Genomic DNA, 15,709 nt, shown 5'->3' on the forward strand with positions numbered 1-15,709 from the left:
AGACAGAGAGTTTTGTCTGCTGCCTGGCGGAGCTCCGGCGCTTCCCCACCGGGTCGCCGGATGCGCCTTTGAAAGTTCCCCCGCCCCGGTCCTCTCCGAGATCTCCGGCAATCCCTAGTCCCCCAGGGCGGGCGTCTCTCTGGGACCCTCCGGGCGCCCCGAGCACCAGGCTGGGTCTCCCCGCCAATGGCGGGGAGAGACTCTCCCCGCGGGCTCAGGTGTGCAACTCCAAAGTTTCCCTCTGCGTTTAGGAGTAATTGCAGGGGGTTTAAGTAGGGTTCTGGTCACCTGTTTCCACCGTCGCTCCTCTGTTGTGTTCTCGCTCCTGCCCTAGATGTGTGTGGATCCTCTGGGGGCGTCCGTTGGAAGAAAGCCGCTTGCGGGTACTAGGCTGCCCGTCGGGGTCGGAGAGTTTTCACCTATTTCCACATCCTCCTGGAGGAAAGTCCGTCCGCCTTCCGATGTATAGTCGCGTGGGTGTCTCAGACGTCCTGAGATGCTGTCTGGATATCCTTTGTCAAGCGATAAGTGTCCAAATAATTGTAGACTCGAAGGGCGAGAGACAAAGAGGACTACTCACGGCGCCATCTTGGAATCCACCCCCTATGTCCTAGATGTTTTGGTACAAATGCTTGGCTATGCATGCATCTTCAAAAAATATATAGTGTTGTTGTGAATGTGTGTTTTAATTTCGTGTACATATTATTGTACCATAAATCTTGTTCTTATAACTTTTTTTACTCAAAACTATGCTTTTAAAATGCATTCTTATTATGGTAAGTACCTATAATTCGCTTTTGATTTCCGCGGAGTATTCCATAGATGCATCCACCGTATTTCATATTTCCATTACCCTGGGCAGCATCCAACCCCCCCCACTACCACAAAAAGTGCAGTGAAGAAAATCCTTATGTATGTCCCCAAAGAGGCGTATATTTGATCTTGTTTGGGGAGAATTTGAGGTAATAGGACATTTGAGAATTTAATGTTACTAAGCGCTCAAAATATCACTAAGGGACTAATATCAGAAGTCTATTAAAAGTTCCCATTTCTCAGCATTCTACCAATATTTGCAATAATTGAGGTTCTATTATTTGCCAGTCTGATATACTTTTTATTGTTTCACTGTTGTTTCTCTGATTCATAGTGAGTGAGAGCATGATTTCACATGCTTACTTGCCGCTAGGTTTTCTCCCCTCTAAATTGTCCAATACTATTTTAATGTGTGTTGGCAGGGACAGCATGAGGGTGTTAGCATGGGTGTGTGTTTCACATTTTCATAATGATTTTTTCATATTTCTTTGAATATTTTGTACATTAATCAATTATTTCTGCATGTTTTTGTGTTTTATTTAAGAACTCATTTTCCACCCTAAAGATATTCCTTAACATTTTTATTCTGTTAGCTTTGTTATTTTAGTTCCCAACTTCTGTAAGGTAGGAATAAAACTAAATTTTTCTCAATATAGAGTCCCAGTTTTCCTAGTGCCATCTATATAAATAATATATTGTCTACTTACAGGTTTGTGTTGCCAGCTCTATCATATCAAGTTGCCATACGAATTTTTTGAGAGTTCTCTAATCTTTTCCACTGGTCTTTTTTTCTGTTATCACATCAATACTATCCATTTTAAATACTTTGGCTTAATAGAACATATTTAACTTTGAAATAATGAATTTCACCTTAATGGTTTTATTTTTAAAAGTTGCCTTTGCTTCTAGGAAATTTACTTTTCCATATAAATTTAAGAAAAAGTTCTCAAATTCCTCAATAAAACTCCTTCTTGAAATCTGGAATTTAAATTGAGTTCGTAGATTGATTTAGTGTGAATTAAGATTTCTTATAATCTTAAGTCATTTGTTCTGTGAATGAGGTATTTTTCCACATTTATTTTAAGATTTTCTCCATATGAGTTCAAAGTGTATTTTAAAACATTTTCCCGTAGACTCTTGGGAGTTCTGATAGGTTTAATTCTTTAATTAATTCATAGTTTTTGTTTTATTGCAAATTATATCATATATCCAACTAAAGTTTTCATCATTTTGTTGGTATATAGAAATGCTGTTGACTTCTGTAATTTGATCTTCTTGAACTCTCTTACTGATTATATAATTTGTACGTGGCGTGTGTTGAGTTTTCCATCTAAATAATCATATTTTCCACTATAAATGAGAGTTTTATTTCTTACTTTCCCATTTTATTCTTTTTATTTATTTATTTATTGTTTCATTTTGGTTTTTCCTGTCCTATTGCATTTGTGGGTACCTTTAAAACTATATTGAGCAGTATAGAACAATTTTTATAAGATAGGGATTAACTACTCCTTGAATGTTTTATAGGAAAAAAATCCTGTAAATTCTATTTGATATAGGACTTTTGCATATGTGTTTGGAGGAGAGATTGATATTGCTCCTGTTTTTAAATATTTAATTTTCTATTGAAGTCATCTACTTTCTTTATCGTCAGTGTGAGCAGTTTACATTTTTACAAAAATGTTTTATTCAGAGTTTAAAATGTAATAGCATGTAATTATTCATAGTGATATTTTTACTATTTTTCAGATACCTTCATTTCACCCTTTTCATTCTCTCTTCTCTGTTTACTCAGTCTTTCCAGAGTCATGTGCATCTTGTTGATATTTTTAAAGAACCAGTATGTGGCATTGACCTATTATTCTCTTTAATTCAAGAGTACGCCTCTTTGCCCTTTAGAAATATTCCCCTTAAAATTGATCTCCTTTTGTATTTAAACTACTAACCCAAATTTTGAAGCGTTAGAGTTTTCTCATAGAACTTTTTCTTTCCTTTATTCTCAAACTCTTCTGTACTTTTACTTTAAATATATGTCTTTTGGACCTGCTTTTATTGGATCCTTTTATACTCAATCTGAGACTCTCTCTTTTGATCAGTGAGTTAATGTCATTTACATTTATATTCATTGCTATTGATAAATGTCAATATATTTTAGATACTTTATTTCATTTTGTTTTTACTCACAATAATTTTTCATGGGTGACATTTTTCTCCTGCCCTTCCTTCCATTTTCAAGATCGAATTCATTCTTCTTGTGACTCTCCATAATTTATTTAAGACCCATACTTTTTATTTCAACATATAAGTTTATTAAGATTATCAATTCTTATGTCTTTCTCCCAAATAGAATTAAGAGCTTGGAAAAATTCTTTCCAATCTTTCTGATGTCATGATCCACTGGGAAATATTATCGGCACCTTGGTGTAAATGCATGAGTCTACTCTCAGATACAGCTGGAGGTGACCCATCATGGACACTGGTTACCCCAGGCCCCTCCACTTCTCCTGGAAGGCAGAAGATACCATCATCTCAGACATATATCAACCATTCAGGCACACCAACAAGCTAATCACTATTTTAGCACACTCTCACTTCTATCTCCCTCATCTCTAATCACTGCCATACTGGCGTAATATAGAATTCTGATTGGCTCAACTAGCCAATGCTGGGTTGGTGCTGTTTTGCTGTTCTGTTGTGCTGAAAGGGTTAACAATGGCTCCCCTAGAAACATGGGAAGTGGGTAGGAGACCTGCTCACCTAAAACTTGAAACACTCCAGCTCTGCCACCTGGATTCTCAATGGAGATGCCCTTCCCCCGAGAAGCAGTTTCCTACACATGTGGACTCCAAACCTTCTGCTGCCCCATGGGTTTCTTCACAGTTTTCATGTAGTTTTGCACATCAAATGTTGAATTCAGTCAAGGGCATGAACATCAATTTTGCAAACCCTCAAAAACAGGAAACCCTTGGGAGGCTGATGTTCTTTATACTTCTTGAATTCCTGTTCTTCCTAACGTCTCACTAAAAATGGCTGCTCAATAAAGGTCTATTTAAGGCTGATTTTTCTCCTGGCACCCTACTCTCATCAAAACAACAACGTTTAAAAAAATAGCTAGACTATCAGTGTCTCCTGTGAAATTCATGGAAAATACACCTTGAATATAGGAGTCCAGGAATAATTCAGCAAGATAATAGGTAAGACATGTGTTGCTGATACACAGTAAGAGATCAATGCTGTTATCATGCAATACATGCACTTGTACCCCTTTTAGCACCTAAGACATCATAAACCTGAGGGTGTCTAGTAAACACGTACTGAAAACAATGTCCCCTTGACTATTCATGTCAAACTGTCTTTTATAGAAGATCAAATAAATTATATCTCTTTCTAACATCATACACCAACTTTTAGATTCTTTGCCTGCACCATCATCCAAAAGGGGGAAGTGTAGGTTTTTGATTAATATTCCCACTCATTCTTTCCCTATTGAAAAGGAAAACATTTTGCCTTTGTTCTGACAAATCAAAAATACTGATAACTCAGCTCTTGCCTTCTTTTTGACAGTCTGACTGTTTTGGCCCATGACCTTCATTATATCACACTTCACCTAACTTGGTACCTTTAATATAACTTGGGTCATGTTTTCCTTCTACTAAAAGTGTTTTCCTGAGAACCAGAAGAACTTACAACTATATACTACTGGAACTTTGGGTGGAGGGAAGGAAAAAGGAGGAAGATTGGCAACAGATGTTAGCTTAGGGTGAATCTTCCCCTGCAAAAACAAAACAAAACAAAGCATTTACCTACTTTCAGGGGCACTCCATACAAAACTGTGTACTATATTTCATATAATTTTCCCTGATAAGTGTACCATTTTATCTGGATCTTACTTCTCTGTCAAAGAAGACGTTTGACAGAGGAATTACACTCAGTGTAGAATAAGACAAGTAGAGAATTCCAGATGTCCATTTACAGGTTATGGATGGAGAATAAATGGCAAACTACATGTAGAAGTGGATTGATTCTCATGGAGAGATGCATGCCAGATGCAAAGTGAAAAAAGTTAGTTTTAAGCAAAATATTGAGAGTCTTATCACATTTTCATTTTGTGTGTTAGTCATTTCAGGTTACTATAAAAAGAATATCACATCCTGGATAACTTAACCAACAAATATTTATCTCTCACAGTCGTGGAGGCTGAGAAGTCCAAGATCAGGTGCAAGCATGGCCAGGTTCTGGGGAGAGCTCTCTTCCTGGTTTCCTTACATGGCTGACAGAGTGAGCTCAAGTCTCTTCATTCTCCTATGAGGGTACCAATCCCATCACGGGGGCTCCACTTCCATGACCTCATCCAAACCTGATTATCTCCCAGAGTCCCCACCTCCAAACACCATCACATTGGTGATGAAGGCTTCAACTTATCAGTTTTGGGGGATACAAACATTCAGTTCATAGCATTGTGAGTACATAACTGTAAAAGGATTTAATTGTACCAAAACTGACATCTTAACTGAGGGGAAGTATGAATGATTTTAATTATCTTTTTTCTTTTGATCTATTTTCAAAATTTTTCAACAGTGTTCAAGTGTATAACACTCCATTAGTTATTATTTGCTGTGTAACAACCATGCCCAAACATATTGACCTAAAACAATAACTCTACATTACTGTTTTTCACAAATCTATAGGTCACAGTTCTGGTGAGTCAGGCAGGCTTTGCTGATCTTAACTGGACTTGTTAATGGGCTGCTGTCAGCTGACTGGTTGTTTGATCCTGCCTGCTCTAAGATAGCTTCACACATGTGTGTGGTAGTTGAATGGGTGTCAGATATGTCTGGCCAACATATCTCTCATCCTTCAGCAGCTCTCATCCCACGCTTCTTCACATGGCAGGGGGAGAGTTTTGAGAATGAGTAAGGTCTAGTCTCGAAACTGGTACAAAATATGTTGAAGGTGGGAGTGAACACTGATAATACCCTTGTTTTGCTGAGATGTCCATCCTACTCTCATATGGAGCAAATAGTTGTGTGTATTAGGCAATATTTGTGTGTGTGTTTGACATGCAAGTAGAGATAACTCCATATTAGATTTTCTGAACTTAAACTTCCTCCTCCATTTTTGTCTCACCATCTATTAATGACATTACCATCAGCTAAGATATCTGGAGGTTCACAAGCCTGGACTCACTCACTATCTCTCTTGTCCCACAATCTTGTTACTAATCTCATAGACGCTACCTTTAATTATTCAAATACCCATACTTTCATTTTATTCCCAATTGACACCTCTTTGGCAGAAACCCTGATCTCCTCTCCTCCTGAGCTACTGAAAGAACCTCTTGACTTGACTCTCCAAGCCCATTATAACCCATTCTCACCACCACATTCTCCTCTGCCTTGTTTATTTTCCCAGGAACAGTTCTGATCATGTTATTTCTCCACTTGAAAGCTTTAATGGCTCTCATGAGACTACTGAATGTAGTTTAAATTCCTTAGTGTGGCCATGCCATACCTTTAGAGCTATTTTGGGAAAATGAGTTATATTAATCTCAGTTATCTCTTCTACAAAATGAGGTTGTAATACAATCTACTCACTTAGTGTTTGTATAAGGACTAAATAGGATAATGTATATAAGGTACAGTACCTGAGGAATATAATGTGTTCTCTACAAATACCACTTATTATTATTATTTATGCACTTTTTATTCTAGCCCATAATGTATATTTTTCTTGAATATGTTACTGTGCATATTCATCTTTGATCACTCAGTCCCCTCCCTCTAAAATGTCATCCGCCCACCCCTTTGTCACAGTCAAGATGGTAACTACGTTATTTTGGGTTTTGCAATTCATACAAATATGATTTCTTCTCTCTGTGTTTGTGTAATACACACGCCTTTCTTAGAACTCTCATCACATATTACTGTGAATGGTATTTAGTAAGTCTGCTAAACTGCTGTATTACTAAGGATAGATAGACCAGCTTGAAGAAAAACTGAAAGAAGCCCATAGTTAGTTACCCTTTTCTTTTAGGATAGACATGTCTTTTGAGAAAGCCTGATATTCTCAGTGTTGTGTGGCCCTACTTGACACTGTTTTTTTCTCATACAGTAGCTCACCAATTTCTCCTAAGAAAGCTATGATCTCCATCTCCATTAGATCCCTTGCGTAGCCAAGGTCATTTATTTTTCAGCCTATGTCAACCTGTTTGCTCCTTAGTCCATCACATAGTACTAGTGACTGATCGAGAATAAATATTCAGATGAACCAGAGAAGTTGGCCGGAGAAATTACTCATCTGAATTAACACAGACAGCTTGTCTCTCTTGAAAAAAAAACCCTGAATGTCAACTAAACTAGTTAGAATTTCATTTCTCAAATCCAAACAACGATTTCCCTTCCTAGTGAGATTAGAATTTTCTTGAGAAAAGGGGAAGTTTGTCATTGTCATGAGTGAATCCTGCAGAGAATCTAGCACAGAGCTCACACAAAGGAGGTGCTCAAGGAATGGTGAAGCACATGTAATTGAACAACTCACATTTTACTCTAGGCCCCTGTTCTTGACTAGGCATCTATTAGAAGATTCTTCTGCAGTTTAAACAAACCAGGCAGCCCCCTCACAGGCATCACCATCATCAAAATGTCACAAGGCTCTGCCAAATGAAAACAATTTTTTTTAAATGTTAGCCTGACTCCATAAAACCCTCCAATGGCTTTCACATGCTCTTAGAGTAACTCTAAACTCTATGTCCCAGTCTGATGAGGCTGACCTCACCTTCCTCCATTCTCCATCTTCTTTATTCCAGAGACATTGCTCTCCCTTCCATTCCTTGAAAACAGCCATCTGAATTTTGTTTCTTTTCCATATCCCCTACTGGAGCTATTGTCTCTGAGCTCTTCACAGGGCTTTTTGATTCTCATCATTTAGACCTTCTACAAAAAGCTCTCATCCTCTAGTATTCTCTTTTTAGAGAATCTCTTATAATTGTATTTATTTGATGGATTGTATGCCAGTATTCCATTCCCTTACTTTGCATTTACATTCCTTCCCATACTCCTCTCAGACATCACAGAATTTTAACTTCATAAAAACATGAACAATATATTCCATGACCAAAGTTTCAAAGCCTGCTCTTCTTCACAGCCACCCACCAAGTAAAATCCCTACAGATCAGTTTTCCTATTTGCATATGGTCCTTTACAAGCTGTGGCAGGTATGAGATCCAAGGGCAGCCCACTAGGGTATCAGTTTCGATCATTAACCTCAAGTCAGTCTACCAAGGTGGACTATTCTCTCTACATAGCAGAGCTGTGCAGAAATTAATTTGTGTGGCTTGTAGACCCAGTCATAAGGATTAACCTTCACACCACATGTACGCTCACGTATTCACATCTGTTCTCACATGTGTTTACATTTTGTTCATCCTCAGATCAAACAACATGAAACACACAAGTGGAGTGTAATTTCATCTGCAATCAGCGCACGTAAGCTCACTCATTTGCTAGGGCTTCTACAACAAAATACCATAGATTTGCTGGCTTAAGCAACAGAACTTTATTTCTCACAGTTTTGAAGGCTTAAGTCACCCAGTTGGCAGTTTTGGTTTCTTCTGATTCCTCTCTCCTTACCTTCTCGCTATGTCCTCACATGGTTTTTCCTCTGCGCACAAGCATCCCTGGTTTCTCTGTCCGTCCTAATCTCCTCCTCTTATAAGGACACCAGTCATATTGAATTAGGGCTCACACTAACCACCTCATTTTAACTTCATTACCTCTTTAAAGGACCTACCTTCAGACATAGCCACATTCTGAAGTGCTGGGGTTATAACGCATAATTATGAGGGGACACAAATCAGTCGTTAAGATTAGGTTATGCAGTAATTTCCTCACTCAAGTGTGGAGAACAGTACTGTGTTGGTTCTATTCCCTACTTTCTGTTTTCTCCTTGGAATCCTGTCTTTTACATTGGCTTACACTCCATTAAGCTGATCAAAGAGAGAAACTCTCATGAATTTCAAAGGGGGTCTTCTCCTTAGAAGAGCTCTACAAGATATGGGGAAGACATGGATGAGCTGTATTTACCAAGGACTTTAGAGGCTCCAGCACCCTGCCTGCTGACTTTCCTTCCAGCGCTACACTCACCAATCCTTATTAGAAAAATACTGACTTTTTTGGTTGAAACACCCAAATGCAGCCTGAGGCATGGTCATTATTCATGGCCATACTCAAGAGCCTTACTTGTGAGGCACCCCTCTGTGATTTATATAAGGACCTCAAGGAGATGCTGCTGGTAATAGGCCAGCAGGAAGCTCTGGTTCAAAATCCAAAAGGTTCCCAGGGGACTCAGGCTCTCTGCACCCCAGTTGTCGCAAAACCATTGACAGGCCCACAGACACCTCAGCTCAGAGGGGACGAGACAGCAGCTGGGAGCACTGGGCCATTAGAGGACCAGGTAGTTTAAACCAACCAGTCCCATCACCGGCATCATCATGGAGACAGTGTGTCATGACTGTCAGCAAAGATGTTGCTACTCTGTCAGGAAAAGTAGAAGATATTTTTTATTGAAATTTATTATTGTCATTATGGCTTATAGGCTGTGGCACAATGTTAATTCAAGGGTCAGATATGCTTTGTCAGAATAAAACGTTTTTTAAATAAGTATTTTCTCTTTATATAAAGTCATTTAAAAGAAAACAAGAAAATTGAATAGCCTTTGTTAAGTGAAAATATGAAATGTCATTAAAGCTAAGATCATATTAGCGTAACCACTCTTACCTTTGGCCTTGCACTGAAATAAGTTAATGAGCTGAATGAGTACAAGTATGTGTCATGGAGATGGGGAACTTGGGAAAATACAGTATTGTTTTCCAAATTCCAGATTAGTCAACAGAATTCTGGAACAATACTTTTCAAACTAATGTGATGATGGATAGTTTTTTTGATGTTACCATTGCTTTGTTTTGTTTCATACCCATCCACCAGGGACTGATATTAGTAAAATGCAATATAAATAAGTAGTTAGAAAAATGAAATAAAAAGCAAAGATAAAATACAAACTTCATTTAGCTGTATTTCTAGATTAAACAGACATTGAATTACTTTGCCACCAAAGTTTCCAACTGCTAACTCTCGATTTCTGTATTTATCTCTTTGTGTACTAGTGACAAATAATTCACATGGTTGGAAAAATAAGACAGTATGATTTAAGAATAGACGACCACAGTCTAGCTAGTTGAATATTAGTGTTTCAATGAAACATTGTTTGACAACCACTGTGAAAGTACTAAATGTATGGTACATATGCAAACAATTCCAAAAAGAATTCTTTTTAAAACACAGTTAGTTTTCTATTGGTCTCAGTTTTCCCTTGTGTTTTGGTTTTTGGTCATTTCTGCTTTTCATTGCAAACACATTTGAAACAGCATTTTAGTTTTATTTAAAAAATTTAGTTCTATTTTCAGTGATTTCACTGATTTTATTTTTGCTCTTTTAAAAAAGTCCCTTCAATCTGAATTCAGACACCTAACAAGTCTTCATGCCTCGTGGTTTTTAAAAGCAATAATTGGCCTGGAAATTTGTTTAGATTATGTGAGAGAATATAATTAATTTTATCTGACCTTTATAAACTATGTAGTATGGAAGCAAAATTAGTGAAAGCCTACATGGATGGATGGATGGATGAATGGATGGATGGATGGAGGCAGGGAGGGATGGATGCTGTGTCTAGGCCTTCTACCTTCTCTACAACTCAGGAATTGCTTGTCCCTCACATATTCTTCAAATTTAAGTACCAGGAACAATCAGAGAAAATCTTAGCATGACTGAGAATTCTCCACAGTCTATGTAGTTCTGACCCCAAATCCTGGCTTATGATTGAAGTTGGAGAGTGAATTACAGGAAACTCCAGAACCCATGACCACCACAACAGTATAATGCACATTTTCCTCAGAACGCTCTGAAAACGTGCCTATTTTCTGACATACCTAATAAAAAATTGACTGTGCTAAATTATCATCGTTTTCAGTTCTGCAAAGTGCCAGGCACACTTTTCATAAGCTAGATGGAATTGAAATAGGTGAGAATGTACTATACCACTTACTGTGAATGTTTTTCTATGAGGAATATATGCAGCATTGCATTTCCAGGATAAAGAGACTGTGTGAAGGTTATACAATGACAAAGAGTGTGCATTGCATTGCTTGAGTGAATCATTCCAGTCCCTCTGATCACACTGAATCCTTTGCATACATACCAGCACATCGATACTGAAAAGCCACTGTAAAGTGGAAGTTTCAAAACCAGATGAATGGCATTAGTCCAGTGGAAGGTGGTTTACTTTCCGGTTCTTGTTCAAATGACAGAAAGAGCTTTCTACCCAAATCTGTGCTTAGAAACTAATGGAGACAAGTAGCAATAGCTTGAGGGCTTCAGATAATTTCTCTGTGTTTTAATTCTCTTCATTCTGTCCCTCTCGAGCAGTGTTTCATCTCAGGGGACTGTTGTTTAAATTCGAGTTCTATCTTTGTGACTGTGGCACTAAGAGGAAAGTCAGAAGAACAGAAAATTTTGAAGAATTGTCTCTGGTGAGTATCTGAAAAGATAGTGTAATCTATTTTCTGTTTTATTTTTGTAAGATGCCAGCAAAATGCCCTTCTGTGCACAGGAAAGCGCTTCCTCTTGTCCTCTGGGCGTGCTGTCGTTCCTTTTTAGGGCTTCTTGAGCCAGAATGCTCATCACCGAAAGGGGTGCAACAGTATGTGGCAGGTGGGGGTCGGGGAAAACGGAGAGCCATAAATAAAGTAAAGGGTTAACAGAGCTTATTTTCTTATCTTTTGGAGCATCAATTGTATCCCATGGTAAGTAAATTTAAATGTTATTTCATGTAATAATAAATATAGATCTATTAAGAAGTAGAATGCAAATTGCATATACATTAAGATAAATATACTAGGATTAAAACTTCCCTCTTGGATAAGCTGCTTATGCTTCGAGCTTTTCCCCTAGAACCTCTAGGATGCATCTTTACTTTCCTCTGCTGGTAGGGGTACATGATGAAAAGATCTGCGTATTCCTGCTGGAGAAAGGGTCACTTCAGCCCTGGTAGGATGACTGTGACTACCCATAAAAGACACGATCCCCTGCAGGCCGGGGTTTGTAAATTTTAATTTCCTGAAGCAGTTTTATTTTTAATATGGTATTATATAATATATAATTATGGTATTATATACACAATAGTAACATGCTTTTAACATTTTTTGGACTCCTTGCTCCCGGATTCCAACCCCATTGTATTACTACCAATGTGATCCTGACCTCATCTGCTCTGCTTCAGGCACTACTGATTTTCTCCAGGCCTTTGTTCATACCTGGTGTCTTAATCTACTTGGGCTGCCGTAACAAAATACCATCGACCAGAGTGCTTTAAACAATAGAACTATATTTTCTCATAGTTAAGGAAGCTGGAAAGTCCAAGCTCAAGGTGCCAGCTGATTCTGGTCCTGGTGAAAGTTTTCTTCCTGATTTGCAGATGGCCGCCTTCTTGCTGTGTCCTCACTTGGTAGAGAGAGAGAGAGAGGTATCTCTTCCTCTTCTTATAATGCCATAATCCTACTGGATTAGGAATCTAGCCTTATGACCTCATTTAACCTTAAATACCTCCTAAACACCTTATCTGCAGACACAGTCACATTATGGGTTAAGGCTTTAACATATGAATAACAGGGGAACACAATTCTGTCTGTAGTACCTAGTAATAGCTCCTCCATCAGAAAAGTTCACCTAAGACTCCTATTCATACTGAACAATCAGGACTAGAAATAGGGAACTTATCAATGAGGGGCTGAGAGATTCTCCTCCTCTGGAATACAAAGTGTACAGGATGACTCCACAAACACATGGTACCAAGGATGCAGCAGATGCCATGTTGGGAAGAACTCACTCTTGCTCCCCAGAGCGAGAAATTTAGAAGCAACTGGAACATGACTATGTCAGATAATGCCGCAGACAAAAATAAGCAGAACTAAGGCCAGAGAAAGCCAAGCTACAATAGTAATTTAACACGGACCTCATAAACCATTGACCGATATGAAAAATTTTTTGAGATCTATTAAGTGAAAAAAATAAGGTGACAAACAGTATGTAGTATAGGATCTTTTTTATATAAATAGCATGTAATAAGTATACTCACTCTAACCACACACATATATTCACATACATGTGGTAGATAGAAAGATAAGTAGATAGATAGAACCTCTAGAAGGATACTTCAGAAACTGTTAACCATGATTAAATTAGAGCAAAAAGAATTATGGGAAGACCGAGGCTTTTATTTTCCATTTCATATGTTTATGTTCTGTTTAAATGGTTTTAACATGCACACGTACTTAAAAGTAATTATTTTTAGTGTTGAATAAGTAAGTGGGTCTCTTGGTAGTGGATTTAGAGATTTTAAAAACTTTTACCGTAATAAAAGTTTCCAGTGTTAAAAATAAAAGCTGACAAAAGTTTAAAACCCTTAAAATTTACTAATTTACATGAATGTTCACCTGGGAAAATCACTGAGAACATGACAGAGACTCTAAGAATCACTGCTTCCCACCTCCAACCACAGCCCTACCCCTCCACTCCTCACCCCCTATGCCGTGAGGTCACCTACGTGAAACAGCAAGTGTGATAGATAGACCACAGAACCTGGAATGAACCCCCAGGGTGTGAGTCCTACTTCTACTACTGATAACAATATAAACTTACACTTTTTAAATCATGGGACATTAATTTTCTCATTTGTAAAAGAGATTCGATATCTGCCTCACAAGGCTCTGTGCATTTAAATGATAAAATACATGTGAAAACATTTTTCAAACCATAAAACAATACATAAATATTCTTTAAAGTGAGCGGAACTGCACAGTAACAATGACTTTATAATACTTTAGTAATTAGATTTATCTTCTTGGTAGTACTTGATATGGAACTTTTTGTATTCAGTTTTTCTCTTTAATATATGACAGCTTTAGGTCACCGGTGCTTTGAAAAGTTTGCAGAGAAGACACAAGACTGGAAGGAAGGAAAAAAGGAAAGAAGGAAGGAAGGGGAGAGAGAGGGAGGGAGGGAGGGAGGGAGGGAGGAAGGGAGGAAGGGAAAGGAAGAAAAGAAGTAAGGAAGACTGAAATTCTTTCCAAAGAAGATTCTATTTCTGTTCTGGCCAAAGAAAAATTGAACTAGTTTAGTCTCCTTGTGTGAAATATTAATATAAGAAATACTGGCAGATTGTTTATCAGAGTCTGACATGTAATAAGCATTTAATACAATTTATTTTTCAGTGAATGGATGTAATCAACTTCCAATGATAATAATTTGACTAGCAGGAAACCCTTGTGCACGACAGGAATTATCTGGAGTTTTCCATAATTGTGTAAGAGAGAAAATTCAGAATTGAAGACAAGAAGAGTCAACTGGCCCCATGACTGAATCTCCGTTGTTTTAAGCTGCTCCAACTGGAGCCAGGAGACTGGGGGCAAACGGACTGCAAGGTCCAGCACCTCTGAATAGAAGGAATAATGAGTCATCAAACCAGGTAGAAAAGCAGTTCATGATAAGTACAATACAGTCTGCCGAAGTAAAAAATTCTTTCATTCTCCTCAATAGAGACAAAGGTGAACAGAACGACAAAGTTATTAAAAGGTTTTTTTTTTTTCCATTACAAAAAGAAGGCTTTAAAATATACTATTCTGTCAGATCTTCTCTCTCATGTCTCTTTCTAACCTCATACAGAAACACTCCTTTCATTGAGGACAGCATATTTGATGTCTCCATTTTTTTCTTAGGTCTTTAGAATGTTAAAAACGAAAAGAGAAGAAAGAGAAAAAATGTTTAAGCTATCTCCCTTTTCTTCATTTAAAAAATTTGTGTAAAACGTATCAAACATTAAACTATGAAAAAAATAATAAAACAGACACCCACATACAAAACACAAGTTCAACATGTAACATTTTACTTGATTTTTTTGTTCTTAAGTTTTTAAGAAACAAAATGACCAATACAGTCTTTGATTTTCTTTATCTTCTCATTTTTTCTATTTTCTATTTTATTAATTTGTGTCTTTTATCTTTATTATCCTTTCTTCTACCTAGCCTGGCTTTATTCTAATTATTTACTTTCAAACTTATTGATTAGTGACTTAGCTCATCAACTTACTATTTTTCTGCTTTTTCCCTAGTATATGCATTTAGGGTTACAAATTTCTATAAAACTGTTTATGAATTTGATATATGTTGCTGTCATTGTGATTTTCTACTAAAATTTTTGTAACTTTCAGTATGATTTCTTCTTCAGCCTACAAATTATTTAGAACTATATAGGCATAATTTTAAATATATGAGAGTTTCTTTTTTCCTGTTTTATTTTTATCTCCAAATTTAATCCAGTCTACTCAGAATGTTTACTTTGTATGGTTTTGATTCACTTATATTTAACATTTTCTTCCATATAAACTTGAAAAGAGATATGAATACCAAAGCCAAAACAGTAACCAGAACATTCTGACTCACAGAATTCTATGGCATTAGCTAGTTAATCATGGTATGCCTCGAAAAGAAATAGATGGGGGATCTACAATTCTTACTTGATTTGTAAAGGCGGAACAATTCTAAGTCTGGTGACAGAAATCTAACTCGAATAAGCAAGAGAGAAAATCATGATCTCTCGATCAATTCCCTGTCCTGAGCCGCTTTACAGATTCAAATTCCCTTGAATTAAGGTGGAGCAAAGTCCTCTTGAGGAAGGACCCTGGAACACCACAAAAAATTTATACTGTTAATGTTTCTCTTAGCTTTCCCCAAAGGAACCTAAGGCCATTTACCAGGGTGATTGTGCTTTGGAGAAAGGCAAATAATTAG

At 37.4% G+C, this 15,709-nt stretch overlaps 1 long non-coding RNA gene across 1 annotated transcript; it reads left to right on the plus strand.

The window, feature by feature from the left end:
• The first annotated feature begins 11,286 nt into the window (after positions 1-11,286).
• Positions 11,287-14,230, plus strand: LOC138918122 (uncharacterized). The gene is made up of 2 exons (XR_011427117.1): positions 11,287-11,395; positions 14,135-14,230. It is a non-coding gene; the product is annotated as an uncharacterized lncRNA (long non-coding RNA).
• The last annotated feature ends 1,479 nt before the right edge of the window (positions 14,231-15,709 follow it).

The sequence above is a fragment of the Equus caballus genome, chromosome 16, assembly GCF_041296265.1.
Source record: "Equus caballus isolate H_3958 breed thoroughbred chromosome 16, TB-T2T, whole genome shotgun sequence".
NCBI lineage: Eukaryota > Metazoa > Chordata > Mammalia > Perissodactyla > Equidae > Equus > Equus caballus.